The following is a 20,936-nucleotide window of genomic DNA, read 5'->3' as shown; positions in this document are numbered from 1 at the left end:
CCCAGAGAAAAACAACCAATAAAATATTGAAAGAGCTGAGCACAGATTTTAGCAGCTTCTAAGTACAGGGTGGACAGAGCTTGAAATTAGGTACTATCAAGCCAGGATTTATAACAACTATGATAAATATGCTAAATAATATATAGGGAAATGTGGTATAGTAGGAGAAAAGATGACGAATGTAAGAAGAGGTATGAAAATTGCAAATAACAGCAAAATGTAATTCAAGAATTAAAATATATGACAATAAAAATTCAAAAATTAAATGAGTATGATTAAAAGCAAATTTTAATAACAGAACTGATATTGAAGACAGAGTAGCAAAAATAATACTAGCTGAAACAAAGACAAACAGATTGCAAAATATGAATGGAGATATGATCTGTGAAACAAAATCAAGTGGGCTAATATGCATGTAATTTACTAAAAAGAAAGAGAGAGAGAATGAGGAATTAATATTTGAGGAAGATTGACTCAAAATGTTTAATTATCAAAATTGGCAAACCACAGATAAGGTCTGCAAATCCCACAAAGGATAAATGCAAAGAATACTCCACCTAAGTACATCATAGTCAAACTGTAGTAAATCACTAATTTAAAAAAATGTCTGAAAAGCAACTAATTAAAAAATTACAAAGAACTGTGTGGTAAACGATACATTATACATAGGCTAAAAATAATAAGAATGACAGCTGACTATGAATTCAAAATAATGGTGACAAGAAGAGAATGGAGTTATATCACATTGCTAAAAATTAAAAATACAGTCTATATCCAGCAAACATATGTTTTAAAAAGGAAGGTGAAATGGTGACATCTCACATAAGTGAAAGTCAGTAAAATGTGTTATTAGCAGTCTTGCACTACAGGAACCGCTAAGTTCTTCATACTAAAGGAAAATGATAACAAATAAAAATCAAGATCCATGAGAAGGAATAAAGAGGAGTACTGTGGTAAAGATGTGATTAATATGAAATTTCTTTTCATTTTTTTCTTAAATTCTCTAAGGGAATTATTTAAAGACAAAAACAACAATGTACTATGGGTTTTATAGCAAATTTAGAAGTAAACTATGACAACAATAATACAAAGAATGGAAGGTGGTGTATGTTTCTTAATTATACACCAAGTAATCTAATCTTTTTTTTTTTTTTTTTTTTTTTTTTTTTTTTTTTTTTTTTTTTTTTAAGACAGAGTTTCACTCTGTTGCCCAGGCTGGAGTGCAGTGGCCGGATCTCAGCTCACTGCAAGCTCCACCTCCTGGGTTTACAGCACTCTCCTGCCTCAGCCTCCCGAGTAGCTGGGACTACAGGCGCCCGCCACCTCGCCCGGCTAGGTTTTTGTATTTTTTGGTAGAGATGGGGTTTCACTGTGTTAGCCAGGATGGTCTCAATCTCCTGACCTTGTGATCCACCCGTCTCGGCCTCCCAAAGTGCTGGGATTACAGGCTTGAGCCACCGTGCCTGGCCAAGTAATCTAATCTTAATTCAATGCCAAAATTCATAGATCAAACTATAGAAAATTATACAAAGCTAAAAATTCAATAAATAAAATAGGTAGAATTCTGAAGATATTTCATTAACTCAAAAAAGACAGGAAAGAAATAACAGAAGGAATAAATAGAAAAATATCAAGATATTAGACTTAAAACACAAGCATACCAATAATTACATTAAATATAATTGGATATAATATAACCCCTCCAATTAGAACACAATATAATATAATATAATATAACCCCTCCAATTAGAACACAATATTTTCAGAATAGATTTTAAAAAGGCATAGTTAGGCAGTGTTACACATAGGTTGGAAGTAGTAGGATGCAAATACTAAGCAAAAGAAAGATAGTGTAGCTGTATAATGTTGGGCAAAGTAGACTTCTAGACAAGGAGTATAAGCAGAGGTAGAGGGATATTTCAAAATGATAAAAGGAAATCTCTCAGTAATAGCAAAAATAAATAAAAAATCATTAAGGACATGGAAGATTTGAGCAACACTTTTAAATAACTTGATCCTATAGGCATATATAAAACATCATGTTAAACAACTGCAGAAAAAAACATTCTTTTGAAGTATATATGACACGTATATCAAGATACACTACATGGACCATAAATAGAGTCTTAACACATTTCAAAGCATTGAGTTCATGCAGCGTATACTCTCTTTTTACACTAGAATTAAACTAGAAATCATAAATAATACCTATAGAATATTTGAAAATTAAGGGACATATTTTTAAATAATGTTTACGTCAAAGAAAAAGATTTATAAAGCCAATATATTTCTAACTAGATTCATCATGTTAAAAAAAAAAAAAAACTGAAAACAAAATTTATCACATTCCTTGAAAGTCTTCACAGGTTATTGCAGTACACAAAGTGATCTCTGGTCTAAAGGATGCCACATATTTCCTAATTAACTTGTGGCCTGCCATTTCTCTAATCCATACCACCATACCTCCAACCTTTTTCTACCTCTTCAGAACTTAAAATCTTCAAGGGCACTCTGATTTTGCCCATAGGATCATGTCCTGGCTTCTTAATTTGATATAAAATATACTTCATGACTATTTCTTGCTTATCCAACCTCTCTTATTTTCACTTTCACCTATATCTTGCATTCCAGCTATAAAACCAAAACATGTAAGTAAATTTTTATTCATTCAATGATGCACATTTTTCATATTTTAACATCTCTAATATTGGGATGTATTTTATGATCAATAGTATCATATAATCAATTTGCATATTATTTTTCTATTAGTGCAAGTTAAAAGTAATAGATGTTATGCTTTTTTTATGTGTCTTTGATGAAACACATAGAATCTTGCTTCCTCTTTTGTGTGCATCTGGCAATCTAAACACTCAACAGTGTTCGCAAATGCTGCATCTATGTCAACTTGTTAAAAATAAAAACTACTATTTGAGTGTCTACTACGTGCTAGCCTCTGTGCAATGTGCTTACAGTACCTCTTTCTAAGTTTTATGACGACATGATTAGCAAGTATTATCTTAGGCTCAGGGAGGTAAATTTAATAGCACAAAAGTCACACAGCTGGCAAAAAAGTGACACAGTAGGAATAGAACAAAAGACTATTTGGTCCTAAAGCCTTTGCCATTCCCACTTCCCATGAGTCCTTTCCTAGCAATGCTCCATTACTTGTCAAATTAGGCATATGATTTTCAGAGCTCTCACAGTATCTTTTCACTGTATTGTAAGGATTTTTCTTCCACATCTTTCTGATTTGTGACACAATGAAATAATTTATTTCTGTATCCTTAAGACTTAGCAGAGTGTCTGATACATAGCAATACTGCATAGTATGAAGTATAAGAAATTAATCAATGAGGTATCCCCAGCAAGGTGACTTTCCTATCTCCCCTTCCGACCATATCCATTATAGTGTCAGTGACACTGGAAAGTCAAACAATCTGAAGATAAGATTATGGTCTGGAACTGAGAGGCCTAACCTGTAAGGCAGTGACAAGAAACGGTTTTCATCTTAGCACTTATTCTTAGTGTTCAGAAACACTCTGAACCTGTCTTAGCTCAGTGAGAAGTGCAGGGATTCATACCTGTGTCATCTTCCCTGGACGTGGCTGGGTGGAGGATGGGAGAGTGGCAGCATTCCTGTGATGGGTTTGCTATCTGTGCTTGAAAGAATCCTGTTCTCTCCACCCTCAGGGCCTTTTCTGTTACTGTTCCCACTATTTGGAAAAGTCTTCTCCTAGATATGACTCTCTGCCACTCCCTCACTTTATTCAAAATTCTGTTTAAGTATCAGTTGATCAGAGAGGCAGACCTCGCCATTCATTCTAAAACAGCACATTTCACCATCACATAATTCACTATGTATTTATTGGACTTTTAGAATTATTTGTTGCACTTATGTTTAAAATTATTTGTTGCACTTATGGACACTTCATATTATCTGATATATTTTTGTGTATTCACTTATTGTTTGTCTCCCCTGTGTAAGCTCCATGAGGGCAGATACTTTATTCTGTTCACCAGCCACCTGAAGAATGCTCAGCATATAGGAAATGTTGAATCAATAACAACTGAGTGCAGTATCCTCTGTGTCCTCTTCCCTTGGTGGCAGTAGTAGCAAACAATAAGTATGAAAAAGGATATCTGTGTTCTTAAATAATCTATTATCCATAAGATGGATCAGTTTTGCAAAATATATTGTGTTTATGCCTTACATATTCTACATCTCTAACCATTTACACATTTCTCATTCTCTTCTTAATTTTACACCTCTCCACGTCTCTCTTTCTGGTCTTTGCCATAAGAGACATTCGTTATTTCTCTAAGAAGAGAATTTCAAAACACCTTTAACTACCCAGTCCAAAGAACCATGCTTTTTGTTTTTTAATGAATGCTATTAATGAGTTCAGATTATTGACCCCTACACTTTTAATTATTCTCCTTCGCAGGTATTTTCTGAAAATAGTTCTCCAAAAAGCCTAGACTGTGATAAATTGACTCATTTGTTAGTATCTCAAGGTCAGTTTGAGTATCAGTCCCAACGCTGAATTTTCTTTTTTACAGTGTTTGGCCTCTTGCAAGATACAGAGCCAAGTTAAGAAGAGAGGATGAATAGTCCTGTCTTGAATGTTAACATTAAACTTAAAAACTTTAGGAAAGAGGATAGTACAGTTGTCTAGTTCAATGTGCATGTTATAGAAAGTCACTAGTAATGGTTCCAATAACACATTTAAGGAGTATATTGGTTAGTATATAGTTTCAGTACCTTGTGACAAAAATGGAAAATAACAGTGGTATATACAAGGCAGAAATTTATTTGCTTCTTCCAAAAAGGCTGAAGATGCCATGGAGATGGCAGCTGTGGGCTTTGAATCTCTAAGGAGCCCAGGCTCCTTTTGATCCAGTTTCTCGAACATTCCCAGAGTTTTCTCTTTGTCTACAAAGTCGTAAATTGTACAGTACTTCATCCCATGCCAGCCAGCAAGAAAGAGAAAATAGAGTTGGGAGGGGCACACCTCATCCCTCCAGGGCCCAGGCGGGAAACCGAACATCACTCCTGTTTACACCTCATTTTTCAGAACCTAGTCACACCAAGATGCAAGATAAATAGTGTTTATTCTTGGAAGCTGTGTAGAGAACTCAATATTAGACTTGCTCTTACTATAGACAGGGAGAGTGGTTAATGGCATATAGCTAATAGTTTTTTGTCATGGGAATAGTGGGTAGGATAGTACTGGTGTCTTCAATCCTATCTGATCAAGAACCATCAGTGGAAGACTTGGAATTCTTCTCATTGATTTCCCTTATGGCCCAGAATGTGGTCTTCTAACAAAACAAGCTGGTCATTTAGACAGAGTCACTAGAGCTGTTTCTCAGTTTTGTAGGTACAAAAATATATGGGGAAAGATTTGTGTCAAGCATACTCTCTGCTATGTTCTGAATGTTTATGTCCTCCTAAAATTCCTATGTTGAAGTTCTTAACCCCAAAGTGAGGATGTTAAGAAGCTGGACTTTGGGGAGGTGATTAGGCCTTTGGGGAGATGAATGGAATTCGTTTCTACATGGAACAGGCCCTGGAGATACCTTTCAATCCTTCTGCCATTTGTGGTTAGAGTGAGAAGACAGGTGTCTATGAGAAAGAGGGTCCTTTCCAGACACCCAATCTGTCACAGCCTTAATCTTGGATTTCCCAGCCTCCAAAGTATGAAAAATAAATTTCTGTTGCTTATAAGCTACCCAGTTTATGATAGTTTGTTATTTTAATAACAGCCTGAATGGACTAAGATATTCTTTAAAAATGGATGTATAAACCAGAAAAAAAAGCTAACTTAGAATGAGAAAAATAGTTATTGATTGGCACAGGCAGTTTGTATTAATAGGATCATATGGGAAGCTGTTAGGAAAGCCAAGGGATAATGGGAAGCTGCCGAATGAATATAAAGGATTACAAAAGACACCAGTTATTTCAATAAAAGTTCATAAAAATTATAAATGTAAGTAACATCTGAAACAGGTCTTATAGACTTTTAGAACTTGGAGGATATTTAAAGATCATTTAATTCAGTCTCCAATTTTGAGAAATAAGGAATAGAGGTCCAAAGTGGAAAAGTGACCTGATGAAAGATCTCATAGCTCATTACAGGGAGAACGAGGCAAAAATGAAACAAAACAAAACAAACATATTTCTTCATTTCTAATACAAGAGTCTTTTTCAATTTAATTTACACTGGATTTCATTGTTTCATGTATTGAATTATTCATTCAACAAACTTAAATATTTTAAAAGCGTATCTAAATAAATAAAAACACGGCCATATAATTACCACCCAGATTAAGAAACAGAATGTGATCAGCACCTCAGAGGGGCCCTTAATGTTTCTTCTATTTACTATGTTCTATCCAAAAGTAACCACTATCTTTATATATAACACCATAGCTTAGTTTTGTTATGTTAAAAACTTGATGTAAACAGAGTACTATGTACTCTTTTGTTCAGCATTATGTTAATGAGATTCATCATATTGTTGCATGCAAGAGCAATTCAATGACTTTTATTGCTGTAGAGCATGCTACTATATGAATACAGCACAAATTATTTGTCTACTGTACTGTTGGAGATTTGAGTTTTCTCCAGTCTTTTGCTATGAGTAATAACCCCTCTTTTAAGATTCTTGTACACATCTTTTGTTACACCTGTGTACACATTTCTAGGATCCATAACTGAATGAAATTGCTGGGTCACAATGTATGAGTATTTCCAAGCTTAGCAGAAACTTCCCAAAGCTATTGTTATCAGTTTAAATGCCCATTAACCATGTATGTGAGATCCAGGGACGTCACATCCTCAGCAGCACTTGGTATTGTCAGTCTTTTCAACTTTACTTTGTGGTTGGTGTGTAGTGAAGAGTAGAAATAAAAAGAACTTCCGGCTGGGCACGGTGGATCACGCCTGTAATCCCAGCACTTTGGGAGGCCGAGGCGGGCGGGTCACGAGGTCAGGAGATCGAGACCATCCTGGCTAACATGGTGAAACCTCATCTCTACTAAACAAAATACAAAACATTAGCCCAGCGTGGTCGTGGGCACCTGTAGTCACAGCTACTCGGGAGGCTGAGGCAGGAGATTGGCGTGAACCCAGGAGGTGGAGCTTGCAGTGAGCCAAGGTTGCCCCACTGCACTCCAGCCTGGATGACAGAGCAATACTCTGTCTCAAAAAAATAAAATAAAATAAAAAAATAAAATAAAAAGAACTTCCTTAGCTTAATAAAGAATTGCTACCAAAAATCTACAGTAAACATTATACTTAATGTTGAAACTTTAGAAGCTCTTTCTTTAATATCAGCAACAATATGAAAGTACTTGTTAACATGGTTTCTATTTAATCTTATACTGGATGTTCTAGTCAGTGTAGTAAAACAAATAAAATGAAATAAAATATTTAAGTAAAATTATGCAGGGAAATTGTGAAAAGGAGATCCTGAGGGATGATCAGTCTTACTGGCTTTTAAAATAATAACTAAAGCTACAGTAATTTTTATGGCCTAAACCTAAAGCATTAAAACACAGACCAATGACAAGTAATATAAAATTAAGAAATAGACCCACATATAGATGAAAAAATGTAGAATATGATAAATAGGACATTTCAAATCCATAGGGAAAGAGGGCTTATTCAACTGTGCAGCCAATATGATAATAAATTTGGATCTATACTTCACTTCTTATAACAATATAAACTGCAAATAAATTAAATATTTAAATCTGAATTAATGAAAATATAAACCTACTAGAATAAAGCACAAGATAATTTCTTAGGGCCTTTGTAAGCGGGATACAAAATAAAACATTGATACATTCTATTTCATAATGGTATGGCAAAATCACCAAAAATATAGGCAAAAATAATTGTAACACATTCACAAACAAAGGGCTAATAAGCCATTTGCCTTGTTAAAGCAAAGAGCTAATTTTCCCAATTTCTAAAGAGCTTCTGTCAATTTCTAGGGGAAAAACCAGACTTCATTTATTTATTTATTTTATTTTATTTTGAGATAGAGTCTCGCTCTGTCACCCAGGCTGGAGTGCAGTGGCGTGATCAGGGCTCACTGCAACCTCCCCCTCCCGGGTTCAAGCGATTCCCCTGCCTCAGCCTCCTGAATAGCTGGTAGTACAGGCACATGCCACCAAGCACGGCTAATTTTTTGTATTTTTAGTAGAGACGGGGTTCCACCATGTTAGCCAGGATGGTCTCGATCTCTTGACCTTGTGATCCACCTGCCTCAGTCTCCAAAGTGCAGACTTTATTTTTTAAAAAATATGATTGAACTGACAAAGTTAAGAAACAAAAAAGAAAGGTCCAAGACTACTGGAATAAAATCAATATATAAAAATTAATAGCATTTATCAAAAAATAAATTTATCACCAATTTACAATATGTACATTCAACGTAGATATAACAAAAAGATCTGTGAATCATCCTATTATACAGAACCGCAAGAGTTACTCAAAAAAATATAAAATTCTATCAAAAATGTAAAATACGTTATTAATATTTATGATAATGAGAAAAAAATGAAAACCCTGTCAGATAAATGGACAAAGATACAAACAGGCAAATCAGATCAGAGAAACACAAACGACTAACAAACATATGAAAAGATGCTCAAACTCACTGGTATTTAGGGAAATACAAATGCAAACAACCGCGAGATATCACTTTCCAACTGCCAGAGTGGGAAAATCAGGAAGATGGATAATGCCAAGTATGGATGGGAATTGTGGTTACAGAGACTCATATGCACAGCTGCTGAGAACACAGACTAGACGAATCACTCTGGAAAGCAATCAGGCAGTACTTAGTACAGATAGGTGTATGTATGTCTTATGGCCTAGCATTCTCATGTATATACACCTTACCCATGAGGTGGCAAGGACCAGGGAAAATTATAGCAGCACTATTTGTTGTAGTGCAGAGCTAGATACAGTCCAGGGAAGTCTACTAGTTAGAGAAGTATAGCATAATGGATGCGTAGAAGCAAATCAGGCAGCACTCAGTAGTCTGAGATGGATCTATGGTGTAAACAGATCTTAAAAACCGAGTGCTAGGTGAAAAAAAGAGAAACACCAGGAGATCCATAGCACAACATCATCATTTGTGTGCATTTACAGTACGTACACACAAAAATTCTTGCTAATATGATGATGTACAAATAGATATATATTAAGCAAATTAGACTGGGGTCCTATGATGAAGATGAGGGGGATGAAAATTAAGATCGTAAATAAAAAGAAATCAATCAAAGAATGTGAGATTTCACAGATCAATGATTGTGATAGGCCATGAACATAGGCATATGTTAGCTTTTTGCAGAACAGTGTGTGTATATGCACATAAATGTGTGTGTGTATCCTAAAATCTTTCATGTTCATTTACTAAGTGACTCCATATCCAGAAATATATTCTAAGGAAATAACCCAAAATAAAGAAAAAAGTATCCAAAGATATTTATTGCAGCATGGTTTTCAATACTAAACAGTGTAAACAATGCAAATATTTAACAATAAATACAGTGATTAAATAATCCATGGCATATCCAGTTGATATAATACTTTGCAACCATTAAACTGATGTTTACATGGAGTTTATATTGACATTGGTGATGCTAATAGCATATTAATAAGTAAAATGTATGATATAAAATTGTATTTGTGTGAATACAATTAAAATTGAGACATGCTTTGAAAGGTTAATAGAGGAAAGTACACATATGAATAGTGGTTTTATATGAGTGGTAGAATTATAGACAATTTTTTTCTTTCTTCCTACATTTTCAAATGTAATTTAATGAATAGCTATTACTTTCAAAAATGTAAGACAAATTATACCAAGAAAATAAAGCATTACTTCTAGTTTAAATGCAAATATCCTAAGAAATACAACCAATTATGAGCTGTCAGTACTTTTCCTAAGTGCAAGGAAACAGGACAAATTATGAAGCCACCTGAGTCCCTGGAACTGGGAACAGCCAGTGAATGCTGGTTTCTTTAAATAACAGGGTGTTCAACTAGATGCTTTGACTAAGTCACTAGAGATAGAAAAGAGGTGGAATGCTATACTGAGAGCTAGAAACATCCACAGTATAATAATAGGAAACTGGTTTAGAGAACTCTTAAACCAACATTGAGGAAATACAATGTCTGTTTGGGCTGCTATGATATAATACCATAAACTGTGTTGCTTATAAACAATATACATTTATTTCTTCCAGTTCTGGAGGGTGGGAAGTCCAAGATCAAGGTGCCAGCAGATCTATGTCTGGTGAGGGACTGCTTTCTGGCTTATAGATGGTGCCTTCTCGCTGTGTCCTCACATGGTGTTAGAAGTGAGCAAGTTTCCTTGGACCTATTTTATAAGGGAACTAAACCATTTGTGAGGGCTTTTCCCCCATGTTTTAGTCAACTCCTGAAAGGTCCCACCTTCTAATATCATCACCTAGGGGGTTAGGATTTCAACATATGAATTTTAGGAAGACACAAAGATTCAGACCACAGCCGCCTACAGGGAGAGAGAAGTTTTGAGGACGGTGGTGCACTGTGAGTCCTCCCAGGTCTCCTGGGCATAAGATGGGGCAGTTCTGTCTCACCTCAGGCCTAGCACAAAGGGCTTCAGGGAACCACTGGAGATTCCTTCACTGGGATTTGCTCCCAGGATATCCAGAGGACAAGAGGCTGGCCAACTGTAGGATTAGCCTGTGCTCCCATGCTGGATATAGGCTACACGCAAGAGAAAGCTTGGGTGGGATCTCCTGATATTTCACCCAGCAGAGCTGCTAGGTAGAGGAATTGCTTCTTACCTTACCTGGTAACAGGAGGGAGCATATGGTTGCTGAAAAGAATACATTCATCCAGGTCAAGGGGTCCAGTTGCAATATCAGGGGTTGGTGCTTGGTGGGTCTCCTAAGAGCATCCATGAGACAAAGATCCAGCTCTAAAATTCTGCTAGGCACAGGAAAAACACAATGTTTTTATTGAAAGTGCCAATGAAGTCATACATTGCCTGACTGCTTTACTAGCCTTCCTCCACCATCCTCTCTACATCCCCCCTCCCCCAACCCCTACACACGCACATGCTCTAGAGGAGTGGGGTCTAGAGTTATCAACATAGGTCAAAAAGTGAAGACAGGCAAAACTGCTCCCACTGGGAGAAAGGCAAGTCCCAGGACTTTTAATAAAGTTGTAAATGGACTCTTTGAAGGGTATAGACTTTCCAAGCACCACTTGAGATTTTGTTTCTGCAACTTGGAGCACCATAGAACTTTCTGTTACCTAAGAGAGAAGAGAAAAAGTTAATGAACTGGCCTGACTTGACCCAGTGATAGGGGAGAAACTACCTTCATGAATAAATGTAGGATTAAAAAAAACACGATAGTTTTGATTGTATTACTTCATGCCAGTTGCATGTGTATTTCACTGATGTGATGATTTGGCAGATGGACGTCCTGAGTATGAGCACCAGGAGAAGCTAGTTGGAGGCTACTTGGAAAGCTAGGCAAGATCTCATTGCAGTGGTTCTCAAAGTGTGGTCCTGAATCCTGTGGGGTCCCTGAGACTCTTTTACAGGATGCACAAGCTCAAAACCATTTTCACAATTCTACCATTTTGGCTTTTCTATTCTAATTCTTATACAAATGTTTACAGGAGTTTGACAAAGTTTACAAGATGTGTTATATGAGAACAGTTTGAGTGCAAAGGCAGACATAAGAATCCAGTTGTCTTCTATTAAAATAGTCATTAAAAAAATTTGCAAAAAAAAAAAAAAATTTGTAAAACAATGCCACTCTTCTCACTTTTCTCTTTGGAAAATATAGTTATTTTTATAAAAAGTATCACTATGTAACAGGTAATAGGTTTGTGATTTGGTATTTTAAAATGTGTTAATATTTTAAAACTTAGTATTATTTCTATCGTGGCAAATGTTGATAAATATAATTTACATAGACAAAAGCTCTTTGGCCCCCCCAATAATTTAAAGGCCCTAAGACCAAGAAGGTTGAGAACTGCTGTGCTAATGAAATAGGTAGAGGCTCCAAAGGGGAGACAGAGTCTATGAGGAACTGAAGCCTCTACAGACTGAGGAATGCAATATTTATACAATTTCCTCTCACTTTTAAAAGTCTGAGTAAACACACAAATAAAAACATAACTTTTATAATAAAGAGTCACGCGTGTAAGATCTTCCTCCAATATACAACAGAGATAAACCTTGCAATAGAGTTTTCAGTTGAAAGGGCGGAGAAGTTAACTGTAAGCATTGGGAAGTCCTTAAAAGCAGAACATAGATGAGAGTGCAATAGCTCTCGGTGAAGGATAGGAGGATAATGCCTGGAGAACCCTCTGGCCATGGGAACACAGCTGTGGGTACTATTTTTAGACTTTCAGTGCAGCTCAGATGCAGTCATTGAATTAAATATTAGGAGGAAGTATTTGTACTTCATTTAATAGAAGAGGGTCATAGTCCATTTGGGTTAAAATACCATGAACTGAGTGACTTATCCACATCAGAAATGTATACCTCACAGTTCTGGAGGCTGAAAATCTGAGATCACAGTGTCAGCATGATCAAGTTCTGGTGAGGGTCCTCTTAATGGTTACAGATTGCTATATTCTCATTATATCCTCACATGGATAATAGAGAGAAAAAGCAAGGTCTTAAGTGTCTTTTTATAGAGGTACTAATCCAATTCATGAGGGGGTCCACCCTCATGACCTAACACCTCCCAAGGGCCCCATCTCCTAATATCATCACTTTGGGGGTTAGGATTTCAACATATGGATTTGGGGAGAATATACATATTGAGTCCATAGCAAGTAGTTCATATATTCATTCTAAGAAACACCCATTTTCATTGTCCTCAGAGCACCTCTATTTGAGTACAATTTTAGTTGCCCTTTGACTTTTATCAAGAAGTGTTTGAACTACTTCGTGTTTGAAATTCTGCTAAGGGGGTTAAAAAATGAGTAAGAGAAGACTCATTCTCTCCAAAGATTTATCACCTAAGTGGAGACAAATAAAACACATTCAAAAATTAGGAAACCTGGCCGGGCGCGGTGGCTCAAGCCTGTAATCCCAGCACTTTGGGAGGCCGAGACGGGCGGATCACGAGGTCAGGAGATCGAGACCATCCTGGCTAACACGGTGAAACCCCGTCTCTACTAAAAAAATACAAAAAAAAACTAGCCGGGCGAGGTGGCGGGCGCCTGTAGTCCCAGCTACTCGGGAGGCTGAGGCAGGAGAATGGCGTGAACCCGGGAGGCGGAGCTTGCAGTGAGCTGAGATCCGGCCACTGCACTCCAGCCTGGGCGACAGAGCAAGACTCCGTCTCAAAAAAAAAAAAAAAAAAAAAAAAAAAATTAGGAAACCTGCAATCTCAGTGATAAAAGAAAATTCACTTAGTATTTTAACTTAATTCAGCTAATGTCTGCTGATTGCCTTTTATGTACAAAGTATTGTGGGTGGACAGGTTTATAGACATTTAATTAACTTCATCCTAACATTGTGAGTTAGAGTTCATAGTCTCCTGTTAAAAGGCTGAGGGATAGAGGCTCAGGGCAGTGACTAGTCTAAGATCACACAGCCAGAAGCAAAGAGCTGGATGTGTAGCCATGTGTTTTTCAAGTCCAATGTCCTTTCCCATATACCATCTTTCTCTGAGACAATTTACTGAGTGGGTTTCATTTATTTGAGTCTAATTTGATGTGAGTTCATGGTTCATGAGGAACAACTAATCTCATTTAGAAATGGATACCAGATATTTTTTCATGAGAATGGTCATAGGTAACTTGTTTTACTGCAGCATCTCATGGTAAAGCTCTCCTAGCTAAGTTAAATAGGGATCTTTATATGTGTAAATAGGTCTGTCATTCAGATTTGTGCCTGGCCTGTCTCATGTCATTTACCCTGACATTAGGCCTGGCCATTCACTAAACAGTCATTATTTTGTACAACTATTGCAGGTTGTTGCTGGAAAAATTTTAATTAAAATTAATTAGAATTGCAAATATGCTTTTTATCCAGAATATTTAACTTCTTATAAGAAATTAAAAGCATGCTATGCATTGACATTTTTTCTTGTTCAGCTTATTTTTGAAAGACATTTTTCCCAACACATGATCAACAGCATAATATTTATTGATGAATAAATGAAAAGTCCTTTGAGAATTACCTTGGACCCCTGGTTACCAACACAGATGTGTTGACTATTATCCAACAGATGCACCTCTGTTTCTAAAGTTGAGGATGAAAAACAAAGGAATCTGAAAATTGAGGCTTGATTCCATTTTGATATTTGAACATGTACTTGAGACTTTCATTCCAGGAGGTTGGACATCAATTATAGGTGATTACTGTGTGTTACACAATTGGTCCAGGGTTTGAATGGATTTGCCTTTTTGAATACCCTGATACCTACCTCTCTAAGGTAGATCATTTTGAAAAATTAAGAGCTCATCTTCATTAAGTGGCCACTACTAGAACTTTGATATAAATACTCCCATGCATTCACTGAAAACGTTAAATGAGTTTTGTTCTATAAGAAAAAGGTGGAGGGAGACATTTGATTATTCCAGGAAAATCTTATAAGGTTCAGAGAGATGTAATGTTTTGATCAGAACCCCTGAGTTAAAGTGCTGGTTCTACTAAATTCAAGATATGTGTTACTGAGTTGGGTGTTTTTCCCCTTCCAAGCCTCAGTGCCCCTATTTGTATGCTGGGAACAGTAAGACCTGATAGACACAAGGTTGGTCATGAGGACAATTGACTATGTAAGCTACACATTTCTGAGCAAATGTCAATAATTATTCTTCTGATGATGTAGACTTAGTTGTCTCCTTACATTATTTCATCATTATAAGCAAATATGATATTCAGGACACTCTTGTAAGTAATAAAAGGTTTTTCAAAGGAAACAAAATCATTGTGGTGCTATAAGGTTGGAGACTTAAATATTTGTTACTTAAAATTACTCTGATGGATATTCTTCCTCTAAGCAGCCCTTATTAAATTCCAAATGTAATCCTACTGGAAAAGTAGAACTACAACATCAGCAATACTCCTTGAGAGTTCTTGTCAATTTGACAGATTTGACAGGCAGATAAATTTAATTTATTAAAAGATTCCGTCTAGCATTTTTAAAAGACAAGGGGTTTGTACACTGTAAATGGACTGTTTTCACAGCCTTATTAAAATAAATGCATAAAGTCAGCTCTTTGTCTTTGTATTTCATTAACATTAAGGAATTGTAGTCCAGTAGCTGACGGTTATATACCTGGATATTTTGGCAAACTTATCAATTTTTGTATATAATCTGGAATTTCTCCTTCTGAAAGTAAATGGGAATTGCACACAAGAAGGAACATTTCGTTTGTATGATGTGCCGAATTTCATAGAGACATTTACTGTAGTTATTAGAGGCATTTAGAGAGCCGATGCTATGTGCCAAAAGCCATTGGAAACACATGAGCAAATTCAAGATTTCTTTGGACAAGAAGCTCAGATTTGTTTTTCTTCAAAGAAATGCAATTATTTCTATTGAAAGAATACTGTCAAAGTTAACAGGTTTTCTGTTTTGCTTTTTCCTTCAGAAGGCCATTTTAAATTAAACACAATATGCTTTAAAATTGAAATATTTATATAGATTGTGAGCCAATACCAGTTTTTAGAGTTGTTAATTCTCTTTTAGCAATTGTTGCACCTCAATTATTATTTCTACTTCGGAAAAGGGTCTTGGTCCTGAAACATTCTGCACACTGCATCTGATAGTTTTCCTCATAGCTCCAACATCCTGCTTGTTCTTTCTCTTTGTAGCTCCCCTAGCTCCTCAGCACTGGCCTGTGGCCCTGTCTTCCTGTCTATCAGCTCAGCCTCTCTCCTTGGGTGAGGCTCTCCTCTCAGTTCATCTCTGCTTTGGGTCCGGCCCCCTTCCAAGAAGCTCTTGTATGTTCACAGTTACCCATTAAAGAACCTGTCCCAACCCTGTGAACTGAATCTTAGGCAACCAATCCATCTATCAATCAAAGACCCTGTCTACAAATATACACTGGGAGGTGAATTAATTGGTAAATCCAATGCTAATAATCTGATCTTGGTAGTTCAACATCAAGAGGACTTCACTTAAACACATTTAAGCTGTACTTCTACAGACTTCATAAGACCAAACTCACCCTAAAAATAGTATTTAATATACAATGACAGAAGATAGTCTATTATATTTAAATAACAAGAAGATATATTTATCCACATTTCCACCTAATAATAAAAAGTTAACAAAACTGTGTAATTATCTCAGAAGAATCATCCAAATACTCTATGCCAGTCAATGACTGATTTTTGAAGCTGATGTATGCCTTCAAGTGTTTCTTCCTTTGACCTCCTATGGTAATTTTTAAAAAATTATACCTGGGTAATTACCTATATTCCAGGCTGTAATGGATTATAGCTAATAGTGGGCCTGTCTCCTTTGTCCTATCTTGTTCTTGAAATCTAGACTATGCTTTGTATCCATGTGAAAAACAAAAAAAAATGCTTGCCTTTATTAGGGACCCAACAGATGTTTAAGGAGTTTATCTCCCACTAGGACATTAATTTCAAAATATAACTTACTGTTCTTGTTGTAGAATAGTTGTTTTTGAATTAAATTAGATTCAGATAATTAAGTCAGCGTTGATTGAGGACCTACTAAGGACCAGATACTAGTTACTAACCAATCAAAGATCAAAGTGCCAAGACACCTTCCTCACACTTATTTCAGAAGGCAATCAGGTTCTCATTAACTTAAATAGATTATATTTGACATAGTTTAGGGGATGAAAACTGGAATATTAAATGGATGGCATGATCATTAAATGTTTGAAGAAAGTGCTACACCAGAAGTTCAAATGGGAGAGGATGAATTTGGCTAGTTTTAGCTGTTTTTGTAGGGGATGTTGCAGGAAAAGGAGAAGCTTCACAGAACAGCTGGTAAGTGAACAGGGTTCTCACCAGGACTCAGGAGAAGCAGGACTTTTACATGTGCCAAGGAGAGAAGAAGAATGTTCCATACAAGTGAAACAGCTTCAGCAAAGGCATACGATCACTAGGCTTTTGGGGAAAGGTAGGTGGTCCAGTACAGATGCCTCCCAGTGAGAATGTGCTATGAAGATCAGGGGGCGAAACTTCAGAGGTTGGGAGCTGGGGTTGGAAGAGGGGAGTACGGGACAGACTGGAGCAGAGCTTGCGTGCTGCCAGCGAGTCTGGGTTTTATCTTATGAGTTATAGAAAACCCTTAAAGGCTGTAAGAAAGTAACATAGGCAGAATTAATCTGGGTTTAGAGCCTTTGTTTTGTTGGCCTGTAAAGGATGGAGTAACTACCTCTCCTCCCATTTTCTTTCATAGATCCTGTCTTATAAAATTATACATATATAAAGCAGACACATGCAAGGGGCACTGATTTCTGACATCAGAATAGTGAGGCTGCATAATGAAAAATCTCCTCCACTGTCTACTCTGGAAATTGCTCTCAGGGCAAAAGCAATGTTTTACCAGAACCCTTATTTACCTGGATTCGAATCCCAAATTAGTAATACTTTTCACTCTAAAGAAGTTCTCTAGAATTTTGACACTTTTTTCCTCAACAGGATATCGTGGTTTAAAATCCCAAATTAAAGTAGCTTGTCTTAGATACAGGTAAGCTTAACCATGTCCAGAACCAGATTAAACTAAATTAAATGTCCAGAGGTGCTAAGAGAATAACTCCCTGCAAACGTAAGGGGTGCTCCTCCTAGAAGTTCCAAGGAACACATCAATATAAAAGCATATGTATTTCATAAGACATTAATGTAGTTACATTCTCAGTGCTCAATTGCATTTCAAATTATTCTAGCTGTTCAACCAGCCCGGAGGTCCAACCATCAATCAAAGGAGGCTGTTTTTCCTCTGCTCCCCCTACTGGACGGTCAGGCAAAGTGATTTTTTTTTCCCCCAATACGTGCTGTAGGTGAATGTAGGTGAATTTGCTTACTAAGATTGGGAGAGATTTTACTTTCCAAAAAGTAAACAGTACTTGGGTTTTCAGGAGACTCTTTCTTCACTGACTGAACATCTCTGGCAGTCTACAGCCCATTCACTGCAGTGATCTATTCAAGAAATGTCTGGTCTCATCTTTAATTCTTGCAAATCAAACCTCAGGTGCCTTTGAAATTTGCAACACCCAAAGCTACCTCACCTGGGCGGAAATTAAATGACCAAGAAGAGAAAAATCTGTATTTCCATAGTAATGAAACTCATAAAGTTCATTCAAGAAGAAATGTTTGTACCAGTATACCTAGGATGGAGAAATCTTTTAAACTCTGTATAGCTAATCTCCCATCACTTGCAGTGTAATATACCACAATGAAGGTTCACATCATTCCAGCTTATTTGCTAAATGGAAACTAAATTTCTACTGTATGGTTCTTAAGGAGAATCTTGTATAAGTTGATACGCACTGTTAGCCCATTCCTATCATGGTTTACCTCCTAGAGAGATGCTGGGCAGTATTCCTCACACACCTTCCCCAGTTCCTCCACTGAGTGAATAGACTCTCATTTAGCACCTACTGCAAGTGTTAGACTTCCCAGCAGCAAAAAAGAGCAAGTCACAGAGCCTTCCCCAATAGACCTAGGAAGAGACAGACATAAATGGTATTTGTAGTTGAAGAGAGAGTCTGGGGGTGTTAACAAACTACAGCGGGAACTACAAAAGAAACTGACTAAAGCCACCTGAGGGGCTAGCATGGAGCCCGGCCATAAAGCATAGATGAATAAGAGTTTGCTGTTCAGGAATTTATTTATTTGTTTATTTTTATTTATTTATTTTTTTGAGACAGAGTCTCGCTCTGTCGCCCAGGCTGGAGTTCAGTGGCCAGATCTCAGCTCACTGCAAGCTCCTCCTCCCGGGTTTACGCCATTCTCCTGCCTCAGCCTCCCGAGTAGCTGGGACTACAGGCGCCTGCCACCTCGCCCGGCTAGTTTTTTTGTATTTTTTAGTAGAGATGGGGTTTCACAGTGTTAGCCAGGTTGGTCTCGATCTCCTGACCTCGTGATCCGTCCGTCTCGGCCTCCCGAAGTGCTGGGATTACAGGCTTGAGCCACCGCACCCGGCCTGTTCAGGAATTTAGAATGGTAATCAGGTTAAGGGGACAACATAGAAAGCCAAGAAAGTATGAATGAAAACTACATGTTCTACAAAAAGTCCTGTGTGGCCCGAGTGTAAGCTGAGAGTTGAAGGAAATGCAAGTTGGTGAAGATAGGGGCCAGACCACAGAAGACGCTGACTGCCCCACTAAGGAGCTCAGCCTTTACTTGGCAGTGATGACTCTGTGGTTAGAAACAGCGCTATAGACCCAGGTGTTTGGATAGAAGAGCTAGAGGGGTAGAGACAGGTGAGGAAGCTATAGAAATAGCCAGGTGTAAAGTGAAAATCCAGATTGGAATAAATAGCAGGTGGGATAAAAAGCAGTAGCACACAGCATTCCTGACTATATCTAGGAAAGTATTCATCATATCCCCAGGTAAAGGATGGTGTCTCCTACAAAATAGAATCAAGAGAGTAAAAGAAACACCTATCCATCCGCACCCACACATACACACAACCAACTCTCTCTCAATGATCATGGGGGCTGTGAACTCTTCTGAGGCTTCTCCTGCACAATGTGCTCATTCCTGGGCCTGAATCTGACTCTGGCGCATGGAAAATCTCACAGGACCTCAATGCTGTGGGTAGGGGGTGTGTCCTTTGCCAGCTCCAAAAAGTCAGGGGACTCTGTTGCTTCTTAGAGTTAATAAAGTTATCCTTGAAAAGGGTTGCCAGATAATATACCAGACATGCAGTTACATTTGAATTTCAGATAAACAGATAAGCTTTAGTACAAACAACCTAAATATTGCAGGGAACATATTTATTCTAACACAATAATCCTAAAATCAATAATAATTTATCTGAAATTCAAGTGTAACTGAGAATCCTGTATTTTTATTTGCTAAATCTGGCAGTCCTACCTCTGAGCCTTGCTTCCCTTTAGCTCAGACCCCCTGGGCAGACACTTGCACTGAGAAGCGAAAGGTGGGAAGAAATAAAGCGAGTGCTATTGGGAGTTGAGAGATGCTTTTCAAAGTCATCACAGGTATGATCTCCCTAGATCTGCTCACCCCCTTGCAGAATCTGAAATCTACAGTGGACTTGGAAGTGAGCAAAAAGCTGGTATGTCATAGGACTGTCATGGGGAAAATAACTGAATTTAGAATAATAACTTACCTGCTAAAGCAAATGTCAGTGTACTTATAATAAAGAAGCTCTCAAATAGAACATTAATGTCTATATCACACACTGATGGCAAGAATTTCCGTAGGATACATATAAGCAATAGCCTTATATGAGCTTTTTCAATTTTTTGAAACATTAAATGATGCTCAGAGTAACTTTTGAAGCATTCATTTTGTGCTTGAAATTTAGGACATTGATTCTATTCATACCTAGTATTTCATAGGCATCTATCCTTTGGACAACATAAAGTTCAGAACTCATATTCATATTAAGAATTGAATTATAGGCCGGGCGTGGTGGCTCACGCCTGTAATCCCAGCACTTTGGGAGGCCGAGGCGGGTGGATCACCTGAGGTCGGGAGTTCAAGACCAGCCTGACCAACATGGAGAAACCCTGTCTTTACTAAAAATACAAAATTGGCTGGGCGTGGTGGCACATGCCTATAATCCCAGCTACTAGGGAGGCTGAGGCAGGAGAATCGCTTGAACCTGGGAGGCGGAGGTTGCGGTGAGCCGAGATCGTGCCATTGCACTCCAGCCTGGGCAACAAGAGTGAAACTCCGTCTCAAAAAAAAAAAAAAAAAAAAAAAAAAAAAAAAAAA

General features: G+C 37.3%; 1 protein-coding gene across 1 annotated transcript in view; it reads right to left on the bottom strand.

The window, feature by feature from the left end:
• Positions 1-8,391: 8,391 nt before the first annotated feature.
• Positions 8,392-20,936, bottom strand: part of FAM84A (family with sequence similarity 84 member A) — a 20,344-nt gene continuing 7,799 nt past the window's right edge. Inside the window, exons 3-5 of the transcript XR_003115239.1 lie at positions 18,546-18,690; positions 10,857-10,993; positions 8,392-10,771 (exon numbers count right to left, since the gene is read on the bottom strand). The gene's annotated coding sequence lies outside the window, so the exon portion shown is untranslated. The remainder of the gene's footprint in view (positions 10,772-10,856; positions 10,994-18,545; positions 18,691-20,936) is intronic.

This window comes from Theropithecus gelada, chromosome 13 (assembly GCF_003255815.1).
Source record: "Theropithecus gelada isolate Dixy chromosome 13, Tgel_1.0, whole genome shotgun sequence".
Lineage (NCBI taxonomy): Eukaryota > Metazoa > Chordata > Mammalia > Primates > Cercopithecidae > Theropithecus > Theropithecus gelada.
Note: the sequence above shows the minus strand (reverse complement) of the source record. Positions and strands in the feature narration are given on the sequence as shown.